General features: G+C 40.9%; 1 long non-coding RNA gene across 1 annotated transcript in view; it reads left to right on the top strand.

Annotated features, from left to right (window-relative positions):
* LOC309437998 overlaps positions 1-9,866 on the top strand; it is an 84,649-nt gene extending 74,783 nt beyond the window's left edge. The window contains exons 6-7 of the long non-coding RNA XR_014183703.1: positions 9,668-9,726; positions 9,809-9,866. This is a non-coding gene — a long non-coding RNA (uncharacterized lncRNA). The remainder of the gene's footprint in view (positions 1-9,667; positions 9,727-9,808) is intronic.
* The last annotated feature ends 6,099 nt before the right edge of the window (positions 9,867-15,965 follow it).

The raw sequence follows: 15,965 nt of genomic DNA on the forward strand, positions 1-15,965 counted from the left end.
AAGGAATTTTTTTTCCCTTTCTAGAAATTTTACCTTTTCTTACCTTAAAAAGATTCTCCATAAGACAAAGCTTACTTTCTACTACGTCTGCTTCCACAAACATTCCTTGCTTTTGGGAAAGTTAGCAAAAAACAGTTACAGACCTCCCTGCTCCCCTTTTTGTTTGGAAACTTGTAGCTGCAGGTAGTTTTTAAAAACTGTGAGGGAAGAAAGACAGGAAACTGAAGAAAATGGAACATTACATGCCTTTCATTTCTAGAACACATCCAGGGATAGAAAACAGAAAAATATTATGAAAAGGAGAAAAGCAGTTCTGTAAGCTGCAGATTTAGTGACTCTGTTTTCCTGTGGATTTGAATTTGTGGTTATTTAGAGCTCTAACAGAAAATCTCCAAAGGCTGGAATGTTTTATAATGTCTTTTTCTTGTGTGAACTCTTTTATGTGTAACGGGTGAACTCACATTGCTACCTCTTCTTGCTGAAGCCACTGACAGGGTCTCTGCACAGCCACCCAAAGGCTGTTCTGAAGATAGTCATGACACCTGCAGAGCCTTCATTATTGCTGAGGACTCCATGTCTTTGTCAAATTTGGCTGAACTCAGGCAAGTGATGCGAAACTGATATGCAGGCAGCATGATTCTATAAATGGGTTTTCATAAGTAAAATGTTTTCAGGAGTTCAAATGAAATTAAAATCTCCATTTGAAATGGCATTCAATGTTTCAGTTTTGCTTCAGATTTCTAGTAAAATTTAGCTGAAATATAGTTGAATAGTTGAATGCCATGTTAGAGTGGGATTTTTTTCTTTTTTTTTTTTTTTTTGGGATAGGAACATTTTCTTCTGTTTTAAAGTTCATCTCCTTCTTCTTTCAAAAAGCAGAGAAACAAAGAAGTTCCTCCATCCTCTGACCCCAATGCAAACCTCTTTTTTAGCCTTGCATGAGTTTACCTGGCATGGCACAAGACAGCGAGGAGCCCCAGCTCAGTGCTCTCATTGGCACCAAAGAGAAGTGCTTTACATTGTTTGCAATAGAGATCAGAATAGCTCCCCAGACCTAGTGGTGGTCTGTAAGCATAGATGGGAATAAACCATTTACTACCAGGTAGCATCTAATATTGACTGAGGTATACTGAATATCATTTGGTCTTTTCTGTCACTGAGAAAACTTGGTTCATCGTTAATCCAGCTGTACCTGGTAGGCCATATTTTTCAGCATGGCTCTTCTTTGTGGTGTAGACTACAAAAATATTCCCTCTGAAATGTATGCCTGCTCCTGCCTCTTTCCAAGTAAATGCTTTCCTGACTCCTTACCAGCATTGAAAGTTGCCTTGCCAAGACTGAAGAAAGTAACAGGCTTCACATGACAATCATTCCACCGAGAAAATCAAAGCAAAGAGCTTCTTGACTTATTGGTGCTATCATCCCTTATAAAGCAGTAAATTTTTGCAGAAACAAGATGATAAGGAAGTGTATCTAAGACACAGGAGGCAGTCAAGTTAAAGGTCTTCTCTCTTGTCAAAGATCCAAGAGGTCTAGCATCTGCTTCAACACCTAGAGCAAAGGACTTCCTATGGACCCAGCTGTCAAACAGTAGATCTTTTGATGGTGTCTCAGTGGCTGGAGGCAATACATCTATCTGCTGATTTTTGCTAATTTTCATGTTAGCTCAAACTCTGTCATCCTGACTTGCCTGGCAGACTTGGTACAAAAACTTTCCCTGCTGAGGTTCCTGCCAAAGAGCAGACAGAAGATGAGCCCACACCAGAGGGAGGTTGCAGGAGGGTTGGTGAGGAGGAAAAGAGTGATAGAGTGATGCCTCTGCTGAGTTGGCATAGGCTGCTTTGGTTTTTTTTTTTAAGGCAGCAGAGATTTTAGTGGGTGGGAAGCCATGTGTTCTTTGCTCTGCTAGGCTGCCGTTATCCTCCTTCCTGGCACTGCAGCTGTCCTCAGTTTGACAAAGGCTGACAGTATTTGTTTTCCAAGTATACCAAGGAAAAAACATAATAAGCTCAAAAAGCAAGGAAATGAGTTTGCACTTTTTACTCAAATACTTTTTTCCTCAATATCAAAGATGGGCAAAACCATCTAAACACAATAGAGATTTGATATCAATACATCTCTATAGGTAGAGATAACTGAAGAAACACATATTGCCACAGAAGCACCCCAAAAGTCAATTTAGCCAGGAAACAAGCTCCAGACAGACTTTATTCTAACCAAAGCTGTTTAGCAGAAAACCAACTACAAGCTGGGTTTATCCAAAATTATTCAGCATTCTGACAACATTATACAATACACGTTCAGATACTGGTTAAGAGTTCAATTACTACACAACTGACTCAAACTCAAGAGGATCAGATCTCAAAACTCTAAAGCGGTAACTCAAAATGTGCATCTTCCTGCTCTGTTTCGAAGTGGGGACTCTCAAGAGTACCCACATTACTTATCAAGTCAGAAAAGTGTTTAAGAAATACCTCTTAGATGGTCAGACTAAGGAGCAGACCCTCCCACTACCTACCTGCTGCTCCATTGAAGACCAACTCAAAAAGGGATTTCTGTCAGACTCCATTTATACCCTAGTTGAATCTGAGCTGTGGTCATTTATGGCAGTGGTCTGGAAACTTCTTTCAGCTGAGACATCTCATTGGTCAAAGGCCCTGTCTGTCAACCAAGGGGCGTGTGCATGACCATAGTGGTCCATCAGCCCAGAAGTTTCTGTTGCTGTCTAGGCAGGGTGGATAGGGCTGTGGAGAGCGCAATTATCACGCACGTATTTAGGTACATATATAGGAGAATTACTTCAAGATAGGTTTCTTCCACTTTGACCATGAGGTTTTGGCACATGAAAGGAAAAAGCAGATATTATGCGGGCCAGAAAACACAAGCAACCGTTTCAGAACAAGCACTTCCTTGCAAAGAGGAGGTCACTGTGGGTGCTCTATTGGGCTCCAGGGTAGCACTGGTTTCCCTCTGCCAGTCCAGTGCCTTGGGTTCAGGTGGGTCCCTGCCAGGCCCCTGAGATGGGCACACCTGTGCTTCTGCCTCCCAATGCCTGGAAAGGAGGCATGGGCCATGACATCCAGCACAGCAAGAAACCGGTCAAAGCAAGCCTGAGGACAATATGGAAAGGATAAAAACTTGAGATCCAGAGAATAAGTAGCCTTTTTTTTCTGGCTGTGTATGACTAACCTGTGAGTGTTAACAAAAACCCCCATGTCTTAGTGCATTCTGATATGCCAAATAAATGTAACATGATATTGCCTGTAACTGTTGGTCTCAGCAGATGAAAACCAACTCTCCATTAAAAATGTGGCTTCACATAAATTGGTATTATGCAGAAGTTCAATTATTTACTTCTTATAGGGAAAATTCAAAACATAATGCTGCGGCATTTCATTTTGATGAGTTGTTTAGAGTAAGTGATTATGAGGAGATACTAAGGGAGCTGTTTTTTTTTAGCGTGGAGAAGAGAAGGCTGAGATGGGTTCTCATCAATATTTATAAATATTTCAAGGGTGGATGTCAAGAGGATGGGACCAGACTCCTTTCAGTGGTGTCCAGTGATAGGATGAAGGGCAACGGGCACAGACGGACGCACAGGAGGTTCTATCTGAATATGAGGAAAAACTTATCTACTTTCACGGTGTCAGAGCACTGGAACAGGCTGCCCAGAGAGGCTGTGGAGTCTCCTTCTCTAGAGACATTCAGAACCTGCCTGGACACCTTCTGTGTGATCTGCTCTAGGTGAACCTGCTTCAGCAGGTGAATTGGACCAGATAATCTCCAGAGGTCCCTTCCAACCATAATAGTTCTGTGATTCTATGATTCTGTGATTCTGTGATTGCTATATATTTTCTGTGCATGATATTAGACATACTAAAGATGTACAGTTACAGCACAGAATGTCATATAAAACTAAAGTGAAATGATTCAGAGCAAAATATTTTAAAATTGTCCATTAATGTATTTTTTTAAGAACTGGCAGTTGTAGCAAATGGTTATTTTGGGAATAGCTTTTATTCTAACTAGGAACTAGAATTATTGAAATGAAGAAGAGCCTGCAAACCAAAATTTCAGTTCTCAGCTGGCTCTGTCCACTGGTTTATTTACTTCTTTTGGACAATGCTGAAACAATCCATGGCAAAGGCAGTAGATAGCTCTAGGAATTTGTGCAGGCTATGGAGTCAGTCATGGGCTGCTGGTTCACATCCAGAGAGCCTGCATGGGAACAAGGAAAAGTTGATAGCATGACTTCAGCTGTGTGATATGAGTTTATCTCCCTGGATGTAGGTGACAGCAATAGAAATAGCATTAATTAGTCCACTTTGGCAGGTCAACTAAGGTCTGGCATGGCAAAGCAGGGAAGCCTACTGTGCTGCAGGCTGAGCTGGGCTTGCTTTGTGGATAGAAATACAACTTCCATATTCCAGGTCCAATCCAGGTCTATTAATGCTGTTGCTGTGACACCAAGGGAAAAGCTAAGAGAGCTGCTTAATAACTAGCAAGATAACAAGAAAACATCAGGCTTGGTAATTGCTTAGAGATGGTACCCTGGGAAGACAGGGACAAAAGGCAGTGAACTATAACCAGCCACACAATCCAAGGTAACACGCAGTCAGCACTGGATTAGCAACCAAGGCAACATTAATAATTTAACCATAGCATTCACAGTAATTTAGCCACTCTATCTAGAACACAAAGCTAATGGTGACATAGTGAATGAAACCAGAATGAGGAAATATTCCAAAAGATTGTAGTGCCAGCACATAAAAGAGTCTCCATGGAAGATGCTAATGTTATTTTTTTTCTTTTTTCTTCTTGCTTTCTTGTTTCCCGAAGAACATAAAAGGCAAGTGTTTAGTTTTTTGGTAGTTGTTATTTGCTAGGCAGTAAGGGAAGATGGGCTGTTTCTAAAGTTCCTATTGACAGCTGATTTACAGAGTGTGACAGGCTGACACATTTTGCTGTCTTTGAAAACTGAATAACAAATAGTTTTACTATTTACAAGTCAGAAATGAAGCAATGGATCTGAGCTACAGAGCACCCTCCCAAAATATACAACCCTCTCTCTGCATGCACCTCTTGCAAACTCAGCCTTCATCCAAGTTAACATTAGGTTATAACTCATCCTAATTTACGGAGGTTGCGAAAAAAAAGTATAAAAGCAAGAATATAGGAATGCCATAGCTCAGAACAGGCTCTCAAAATTTATTTTATAGCTTGCCTACACACAGAGTTTTACCACTCTACTGCTGTGATTAAAATGGTAGAACCTCTCTCTAAGGATTACACCCACCACTTTACTGCTGAAGGTGCTAGCCCGAATAAAATCCATGATTGTCCTGTGTTGCATTCTCTCACTCTGGGAAATCAAATTATTTTCTAGAAGTGACAACGTAAAATGGCTGCTGCTTTTACAACAGGGGTGCTTTGTGTACATATTCATAGGCAGAGCTCTTACTGTAATGAGCTCTTACTCTAACTAGTATTGAGGAGTCCATACAGTTAGGAAAAAATGAATTAGATTCGATTGTGGCTCACATGTCCTGATTGAACCACTACTGCAAACAAATTTGTTGCAGCAACAAATTCTCCTAACTGCATTGTGCAAACTAGCTACATAGCCTGAGCTGAAGGAAAATTTAAACTCTGAAGGAAAACACATATTTATTAACATATACTGTATACTGCTCTCAACTTCAAGTTGCAGTGGCCCACCAAATCAGTTCTGGGGCAGTTTTGGAGGCCCATGAATTCCTGCTGAGCTGGAAACTATGCAGATCCCAAGCATTCACCAGCTGCTGAGGGTACTTATTTTTATTAGTTCTTGGCTTGTTCTAAGCTCCCATTGTTTCTGCTCCCATTGACAACATCTCTCAGAAAGAATTGTATTTATGAAGACCAGTGGAGGCATTAGGGTAGTGTGGGGTTGGGGGCTAGAAATGTCATACTTTGGTTTTGCCCAGTTTACATGAAAAACTACATCAAGACAGATTTTGTTCTGTGGGAAACATGAAACAATCCAGAGAGTCTGGATCCTAATGTAGTTTCTAGACACCTAAGTCCATTGTGAATACTGCTGTTAAATTTACATTGGTCACACCAGGCAGAAAGGTAGTCCAAATCGTCCTGGATCCAAAGGATGAAAAAAAGTCATCCCTAAAGGGGGACTAAAAGGAAGGCTAGATTTGTCTTTTTTCCACTAAAACGTAGTATGAATTGCACCACTAATCTTTTTGGCCTGAAACTTCATCTACATAACAATGCGGCACTGTCATTAGCAATATCACTCCAGAGCATCTTTTCTGACTTAACAAAAAAATATTAGGCATGCTATTAATACCACCCATTGCACACACTGACATGATAAATTATTATTAGTATGGCTTCCCTTTTGCATTAGTTTATATTCTGTTCCAGTTCATGTATAAATGAAACCTATGAGCATTTTTTGCCTTGAGCCTCTACCTTTGTGTAGATGGTCTTTAGGTCAGACCTGAGGAAAAGCTGAATAATCACATTTCCAGCAAGAAAAAATGCCTGGCTAAGCCCAGTGATCCAAGGTATGAAACTTGAACTTCATTGAACATGAAGTGGGCTTTGTGCAACACATACGAAAGGAGCATCCTTGCCAGGCAGTGTGTGTGCTCCCTTCCATGTCTATCATGATGGTCTGTGCCCCCAGCAGACATGATGGTCTGTGCCTCCCACCTCATTGCTGGGCTGGAGCACCCTTAGTTTGGTGCTGAGTGCTGTGCAAGTACCCAGGGAGGTGCCTCCAGGGAACCCCAGCATCCCTGCCTGCTCAAGGCAGGCCACAGCATCTGCTAGAGAGTTAAATTGGCAAATAGTCAGTTCATTTGGGTTTCTTTAACTGAAAGGAAAAGAAAGCTACAAAAAAAAGTGGTATGATTGTTTTACCTCCTGTTTCTTTAATCGCACAGGTGTCTATGCCAGGTCTGCAGCAGTGAGGTATTGACAAATACTATTCCATTAGACTGTACTCTTCATATTCTGTTCTTCACATATCCTCCTCATTAACTATGACCTTCCCATGGGTGTGCTTGGATGATTTTTCCTTCTCATTCCTGTTTGTCACATTCTCTCCTTTCATTACTTACCTTTGAGAAGAAGAAACCAGTCTTGGCTTGCTATTGAGAAAAACAGATACAAAGGCATCCCTTCTACATCTTCCATTGAGGACCTCATGTCACAGCCAGCAGGAGAATTGGCGCTAAATGGCCATAACAGAATATCTTGAGGCATGAGCTCCATCCAGCCTCAGTAGGTATTGACAGGCAAAGACAAGCAACAGAGGAAGTCACTGAAGAAAACTCTGCAGAACTGATGTTGGCAGGTGACTAGGAAGCCCTAATCCCTTTGCATCAGGACATAGCCATGTGCTAAAAGGCTCAGTCTTTGGGGCATGGAGAAGACTAAGATTCTTGCCAGGATCCCTTGATTACTACAGACAAATTGGATTAGTCAGAAAGACTTGTCGTTATTAGTGTTGAAGATTATCTTCTGAAAACAAGAACTTTCTTTGCTGTCCTTTCAATACATGTGATTTTGTCGTGCATGTCCTTTCCCAACTGACCCAGGTGTGTTGCTCTGGAACACCAGAGGCTGTTTGCCTATATATTTAATGGGCAGGGGTGCAGCATTACTGTCATGTCTACTTCTGTCCTTTGCCTGTCCCTGCAGTATGTAGTGGTATCTTCATACTGTAAAAAGCCTATGTAATAGTGAAGCTACTTTCTTTGGCAATGGTATAGCTTGAAGACCTAGGCTAGGGAAAAGAAGAAGGACAGTTTTCTCCAAATAAAGAAAAAAACGTCTATAGCAATTCAAAACATCTGGTATAGAGGGGGTATTCCTTTTAATTATTTTTTTTTCTTAGCTTTTAATTACTTTTCTCCTAACAGCTCCACATGACAAGACATCATTCTTTCCAGCCCAAGGGGAATGACTGAAGATTCTGTTTAACTGTCCCAGTGCTTTTCTGGCAGCTGTACTGCTAACTTTGACTTTTTTCTTTTTTTTTTTTTTTTGTTTTTCCTCTGGACATCTTGGGACTGACTAAGAGAAGATCCCTGCTGTGAAGCTCATCTATGACACTTCAGGGACATTGTTTTTTTCTGGCAAATGAGTTGCAACAATGCTTGCAACAGGTGAGGATGAGTTGGCGCAGACAACAGCAAGCTGTATGTAGTAGTAATTTCACCAACTTTGGGGGTCTTCTATCAGAGGATCTCACTCAGTGATACATACAAAAAGAGGACATGAAGCTGATCTCTGGAAAATAAGCACAGAAGAAGACTTTTGAGCTTGTGCCAGACCTTAATGAAATCAAAGTGAGTGCCCAGGTGTCCCGTCATTGTCCTTTTCTGTTAGATCTTGGAGCACAACAAGACAGCAGTCCTACTGAGAGCCTCTAGGGGCTACTGCAGTTCAATAAATAACAATAAATAAAATGCAAAAACAGTTTTGAGTCTGACATGGTCTGTTTTAATCTCTGGTGTACTATCTTGGACTTCAGAGGAGTAACATACAGTGGAATTTGACCCACTGAGCCTTTGCTGTCTGCTTTTGCATTGTCATGAAGGATAAAGGATGACAATGAGTACAGACTATTCTCTTAGGACACAGTGTTTTGTCTTGTTTTCCTTGGGGAGGAATTAGTCTTTCAGTACTCTTTCTTGCTTTGTTCCCTGCTTTCTGATACTATTATAAAAGTAGCATCTTTATCTCATGTTGTGTTCTGCAAAGAACACACCAACTTTTTCTACGTAACAGTTATTTCACTCTTTGCCAGCGCCTTCATGAAATTTGCTTCTGTTTCATTTAATAAGAATCAATGTTTTACTAATTTGCTCTTTAAAGATATCATACACCCTTGATAATTCTCTCCCCCCACATGGGGTTCAGTTCGCTGTGAAGTGTTGTATACAACATATGAGGCACAGCGAGAGAGCGTGCATGTGAGAGATAGGGGTGAGCTTGAGTGCAGCATATTTAAGAAACTAAGAGTTTAGGAGAAAATCTCCATAGGATATCAAAGCAAATTTCTATCCAAGAACATTTCACTGTGTCAATAGATGTAGCACAAGGGCTGCCGGTTGTTTCATAAACAATGAGTCTTCTCCAGCCTATAAATAATGTAAAGACAAGTCTCGGGATTTTTAAAAAATTCTGCTAGCTTGAGGCTACCTACCCAGTGTGCCTCCTTGTTTACAACTTCCAGTACAAACATACATTGTGTTTGTTTTGAGACAAAACATCAGCTTTCCCAACTTGTGGAATTAACCTCTACTACATATTAACAGCAACCTTTTAAGCAGTTTTTATGTACAGAGACGTTCAGCACCATGACAGCAGAGGGGTGTGCTCTCACACAGCTGAGAGGTGAGCTCCTTGGCATGAGGTGTGCATCTTGGCCCCTTCACCATGCAGAGCTAACAAGTTACAAAAATCAGCTGCCAGTCCCTTGGCAAGAACCTGCTCTTCAGGTAAATACTCTAAAAGGCATTTACAAATGTAAAATGAAACAGTGCATTGAGTAAAGGTGTTCCTGCACCTTACATAGTTCTGGGGATATAAGCAGGGAGGATATAAGCAGGGACTGCACAAGGGTAGGGATTTGTAAAATTTAATTTTTCGTTCACAGGTAGCAGTTCTGTGGTCATCCTTGGTGTGCCAGAACTCCCAACATCTACAGGAGTGCAGGTGAGTGCCCCAGCTGCTTGAGCCCTCCTCAAATCCCGTTTGTCTCTCATCCCCCAATTTCCATATACTTTTTCCTGTGCAGATGCAGTGAGCCCAGTGGAGAGACCCTCTGCTTAGGCTGGCCTGTCCTGCCGAGGTGAGGACCCCTTCCACTGTGTGGAGACGTGCTTGAACCCTGGCAGGCTGCAGAGGGCACAGACCCTGTGCTTGCCATTTCTTAAGCAGCAGTATCTCCTAGGAAATACAGGAGCTTGTCCCTTTTGTGTGGTGTCTGATCCTGTCCCTATGGATGAGGTGTACTCTATGACAAGTATTAGTCTGTGTAGGTTTTAGATTTTTTTTAGACTGGAGATGCTCAGACAGAGGGTGTTTTTATGTAGTCGGCAAAACAGAATCCTGGGCATCTCTAGAGCTTACAGAAAGGAAAATAAAATACAAGACACCGAAAGAATGTGGGCATCAAGGTAGATTTGAATAGCAATTCTGGAATTAAGCACTTAAAATTCACTTTCTTCTAATTTCAGGCACTTCTACTCTTTATTGGAATTCTCGATGAAAAACATCGTTTCAAAACAGTGGGACATACATCAAAATAAATTTTGTGTTAAGGACAATTTAGTCTATGGCTCTGTCTACTGCACTTCGCAGGGAAAAGTTATAGCTATGAAAGGCTTTTGTCAGGACCAGAGGCTTGGCTCATTCTAAATGTTCTCAGAGTTTTATGTTTGTTATTGGCCCCTTGGTTTTCCTGGAGGTTTGTTGTGGTTTGTTTTTTGGTTTTGTTTTGTTTTGTTTTGTTTTTTGCCTTTGGTTTGGTTTTGTTTTTGTTTTTTTTTGGGGGGTGTTTGTTTGTTTTTTAAATGAACCAGTTATTTTCATGCAATACTTTTAAAGTACATGCAATGCAATACTTTTAAAGTACATTTGGGGGTTCAAGAAGGGACAAATGGTTCACTCCAATACGACGTCTACTACGACTATGATGGAGTAAGATCCACACCAGAAAACTGGACTGAGCTGGGATCAGTTGAGGAAGAACTTGAAGTCATCCCTCAGCTTTTCAATGCTGTATGGGAAGGAGCATCCACCCAAATCTTACCAGTTCTCTGAATCTTGGCTGACAGGTATCTACATCATGAAAGCAACACAACTAACTGCTCAGCCAAGTGCCACAGGGGGAGAATTCCCCTCTCCCTTGCTTCATGCTGATTCAATCAGGACAGATGGAAAGTAGTTTATTGGGCTAAGTATGGCTGTAGCCATTGTGCCAAGGATACCCATTTTGGAGCTTTCAGCGTGGCACTTGCATAATCATGAAATGTACCTAAAAAATGTAAGCAAGAAAAAGCTTGTATGAATTTAAGAAAGCAGTGAAGGGGAGGGAAGGGTCACCAAGTCAGCTGCTACTGCTGTCAGTCCCCCAGAACGTGATCTATTCTCAGGCTTTCTTTAGCTCTTGAAGGTATTCCAGGTACTCATCTAATCTCCGGGCCCTACATATCCAGCTGAGGTATTACTTCTTTACTGCTCAAGTCAGGTTTTGTGTTCTACAAATGCTCTACAGGAATATCATTATAAATCCATAGCTGAAAGAGCCTGTGCATCTTAAGTGCTCTTTGGTTTGCTACCTCTGAATATTCTGCCAGCAGAGATTTAGAACATTGGCTCTGTAAATGCTTTCATGTCAAGACTAAAGGCAACACTTGTTTAATTCATTCTTTGACCCAACAGTAGCTTTATCTTAGGTTATCACTTGTTAAGCTCTCTAGAATGTTTTAAACATGAAGGAGGCTGCTGTGTATATATATCTAGTGTACTGTATTTTACTTGTACAAATTTGACAGTAGTGATTCATAAACATCAAAACCATTTCTTTTCTGTGCTGCAAATTATGCTTTACTCTAGCTCCATTCACAGGATATGTAACCCCTTATAGAAAAAAAAAAAAAAAAGGATAAAGAAAATTGCATTCATCCTCTATCCAATTTGTAATTCTCAATTATAGGTCAAAAGAGCTCATGGATTCTTTTATATATATGCTTGTGTATACATATTTATATATACTGTGTGTATAAGAGAGAGGTTTTGTGTGTATATGTAAATATACATGTATAAATAATTTGAGTGCATATGTATTTATAAATATAAATATGCACACATCAGGACAACTGCAGCAATGATGTATGCTGTGGTGTAAATGGAGGACTGGATTTATATATCAAAGATGCTGCAACCTGATTAGAATAACAGTAAAGGAGTCATAGTGGTGGGAGCTGAGAGGGAGCCACAACATCCTGCAATAAGTTCCCCATTGCAGATAAATAGGGGACCAAAGACTATGATGCAGACAGAGCAGCTCAGCCCTATGCAGGGCGGGGTGGTGCTATTTCAAATCCTTGGTCTCAACATCCATCTCATCTTCTACTTACCTGCTGTGACATCCACACCAAAATATTTAATAAGCCCATAATACACCAAAATGCAAACCACAATGTCAGTTCAGGGAACATGCCACCTTGGTAATACCAGGTTTAAAAAATACATGCTCCACTCCTTGATGTACCTATGACTAACAAGTCAGCAACGGGGAAGGCCCTGACTGCTGGTGGCTGTGTTGTGTTGCAGAAGCTCATGCAACTCCTCTAACCCAGTGCCAAACAGCTGGGATTCAGGCACTGACAGCAGCAGACCTGTGTCAGATGCTTTGTTCCTGAGTGATTTCTCAACAAGATGTGTTAACGGGAGTAACGTGAAGATAATAATCTGAGTGAAAGAATAGGACAGCTAAAGTTCCTTCAGGGAGGAGATGCTTTAGAAATGTGGGAGACAGCTAGACAAGGTTTAAATTATCAGCTTTGTAACTGCAAGTAATGGTCAGCAGCAGCAAGGGATACTTAGAAGAGAGCTTGCTTTTTGACACCTGCTTGTTTTGAAGTACTTGTTGTTTTTAATAGTTTTCAGTTAGTGTAGACAGCAAAGGCTAACTAAGGAAATGCAATACAGAACTGGAGAGAGAGTATGCCATGTGCAGAATCAACCCTGAGAACACGTTTTTTTCATGAGAAGTAGGGAAGAATAACGGTGAAATACACACCAGTGCTGGTTTCTGAAGGTGAAGAGCTGGCTTTGAAGTTCTGAGGGATAAGTTTCTTGTGAGGGTCTTAATTGTGGCTGAGGTCTAGGACAAAAACCAAGGTGAGCACGAGCATTGTGCTAGAGAGACTTGGAACTAGCCTTGACTAATAAAGATGGCAGAAGATGTTACCTACAGTGGGATTCATCTCCACTAGTCACAGCTGTCAAAAAGTTAGATTTCTGGTCTACTGTAATCTCTCAGACTCCTGTACAGTGAGGCACCAGCACAAAAGGCAGCTCCAGAGGTTAATGATTTGCAGCTATTTGGAAGACAGCTTAGAACAGAAAGATCTGTCGTCCCAAGGGAGCAAAAACAAATATGGGACCTCTGTACTTTTTCCACAGCTGCAGTGACATGAAATGAATCCCGCTTGCAACCCAGGCTGATGCTCATGAGAAAAGAATGGTGCTCTAACACAAGAGACATGCTGGAAAAGCCAAAATACTCTATTGTTTATGTGTGCTTTGGGTACAAGGGAAATAAAACACCTTGTGTTTTGTGAAATACCACAACACCAGACACTGTAGAAGGTAGAGACAGGTAGTGGTAAGCGTTTTTGCTAAACCCTGTTTTCTATCTCATGAAAGCTAAGGGGTTTTGTGTACTGATTTAAGTGAGCAAAATATCAAGCCCCAGAAAAGTTGGACGGAGGTCACTGACACAACTGAAACCAGAAGAACTGAAGAACTTTTTATTTCTGTCATTTAAGTTTCTTTTTGAGTTCAGAAGAGCTTCTATTTAAATTTCCTGCCGTAACGCATAACAAAGGAAAATCATAGTTCACACTGAACAACAAAACCACTACATTTTTTTTAATTTAATTTAAAGAAAGAGCACATATTTTTAGGAAGGATAAAAAATTAGAAATCCCTAATGCTTTTCTATTAAATGCATGGGATTGTTGTAAATAAATAAATAAATAGATAGATTTGCAGTCAATCCTGTGCTTATGATTGCATTAATGTCAAACCTATGAAAAGGGTAAGTGTGTAACATAGTATGCTCCACTAGCACCAAGGCAATGACATCTGTTTTAGAGTGTAAGTATGAGAAAATATTTCAGCCATGTATTTTGAATATCTATTTGAAGCTATGACTTTGCAGTAAATAAAATGTGTTTTATCCTTCCTAAGTCAGCAATCAAGTCTAGCACTGTGGCTTAGCAGGCTAATGTTCTCGTCACTTCAACTTTCTTGCTTGGCAGGAGATCAGCCTCTCTTTGTTGCTCACATTGGGCAAGCAAACTTGCACATCTCAATCCTGCTGGCATTTGTCTCTGAAATAAATGGGCTATAGTGTACCTTTTGGCCTAATGAGGAGAGTATGAATCTGGGAGCCTTCCTCTCAGCCAGTGTAGGACTTCAGAGAGGGGCTGATGTTCCTTCACCCTCAATGTCATTACAAACAATGCAGCTCCTTAGGAAAATCCTTGAAACACCCACAGAGAACTAAATTAGTCATGGCAAGAACAAAACCAAAACCCAGCCTATAACCTCTTAGAAAAAAAAAAAAAAAAGAAAAGATGAAAGCTATGGGCCTAAATAACTTGAATTGAATCATCTAGGGCTTTTTTCTGTTTCCTTGCAGGTCATATAAGAAGGGAAAATAGCACTGCACCTTTGATGTAGTTTTAATAAATATTCAAAGTCTCTTCAATTACTGCCTGAGTAATTAATGTGGATGCAAATCAAATGGGCAACAGCAGAATGACTTTCTGGGCTTCCTCAGGAGACTGGGCTTTGGAAGTAGCAGCACTTTGTTGTATGTGATGCAACTTTGAAAAGAAAGGAGAAAGCTGAGAACAGTAGGTGGTGGAAGCCACCCAAACATGCTGTATTACTAGCTGTGTATATGGGAAAGTCTACAATTGCACTGCAACTTTCAGCTGCTGTGATTTGCCAGTCACAGTTTTGGAAGTGATACTTCTTTGCTCTTTGTGCCCTGAGGGAAGTCTCTGTGCATTACCCTGCTGGCTGCTTGAGTGAATTCTTTACAGCAGAATAAACCTGTCTGTGAGCAAGAGAATGTTTTCAAGCCTAAACACCCATGAAGAGACTAGTGAGAGTTTAATTCCAGGAATCTCATCTGGCCTATCTTATACTTTGATTCAGTGGTTCCCCTGTTGTGACCAGCTTTTCTCAGAGGCACCCCAGGATCCTTCTCGTGATTCCCGACAGTATTTCAGAAACACTGCTTCTTGCAGGAAAACAGGTAGGACTTTGTGGTGCTGGTTTGAAACTGTTACAGTTGATGACAATATTTTGGACTGTGGTAGTGAAGAGCATAGAGGGTCTATATGCTGTCTTGAATAAGGCTGAAGGACATCTCCAAGCCCAGGGATTGTTCATATTGTTCTGTCACTGTAGAGATCCTGGGAAGCCTTTCATTCATATGCAAGAAGAGATACATCTCGTTGTCTCATTCCATCTCTCAAGCTACCAGCTGGACAACCATGTGATCTCTACCATAATGCAACAGTAGGGTCCTACTGTCAGTTTTTTTGATTCATTAGCTGAAAGTTCCCATTGTAGTTCCACTTCATGTGACTCTGTGGTTGCAAGGATGGTGGTGTGCATCAGTGGACTCTATAGCCTGCCAATTTTCTAAGAAATGTATCGTCACACACCATGTAGATCTATCTTCTCCAGAACCATATGGATTCACAGTCATGTCCTGTGATGCCATCATCCTCCAGTCAATCTGAAATGCGCTGCTTTTAGCAATAAGAGAACTTTTCTTAAACTTAAAAATGTGGACAATAGTTTGAATATTTCATGCCTCAGTCAAACAAGTTGAAAGACTAAGGTCTGTTGGATAAAGGATAAATCCTTTGGAAATCAGAACATGGATGTGAAAGGTTCAGTTGTCTTTCTGTGTTTCAGCTTCCTGTTTTGCATTGTAAAATCCCTAGCAGCAGATAGCCACTCTAGGGGGCCTGTAAGGGCAATGCTGCGCTCCAGTTCCTGTAGATGAGGGCAGTCTCTGCTACTGTTTCTTATATTCATGTTTCTGGTTTGGAGGATGCAGCCCACATCAGTCAAAGCTTGTGAATGACAGAGAAATCTGCACAGAAAACAGGATCCTTCTGTTCTGCTATTGCTGG

The sequence above is a fragment of the Streptopelia decaocto genome, assembly GCF_964273445.1.
Source record: "Streptopelia decaocto genome assembly, chromosome: 3".
NCBI lineage: Eukaryota > Metazoa > Chordata > Aves > Columbiformes > Columbidae > Streptopelia > Streptopelia decaocto.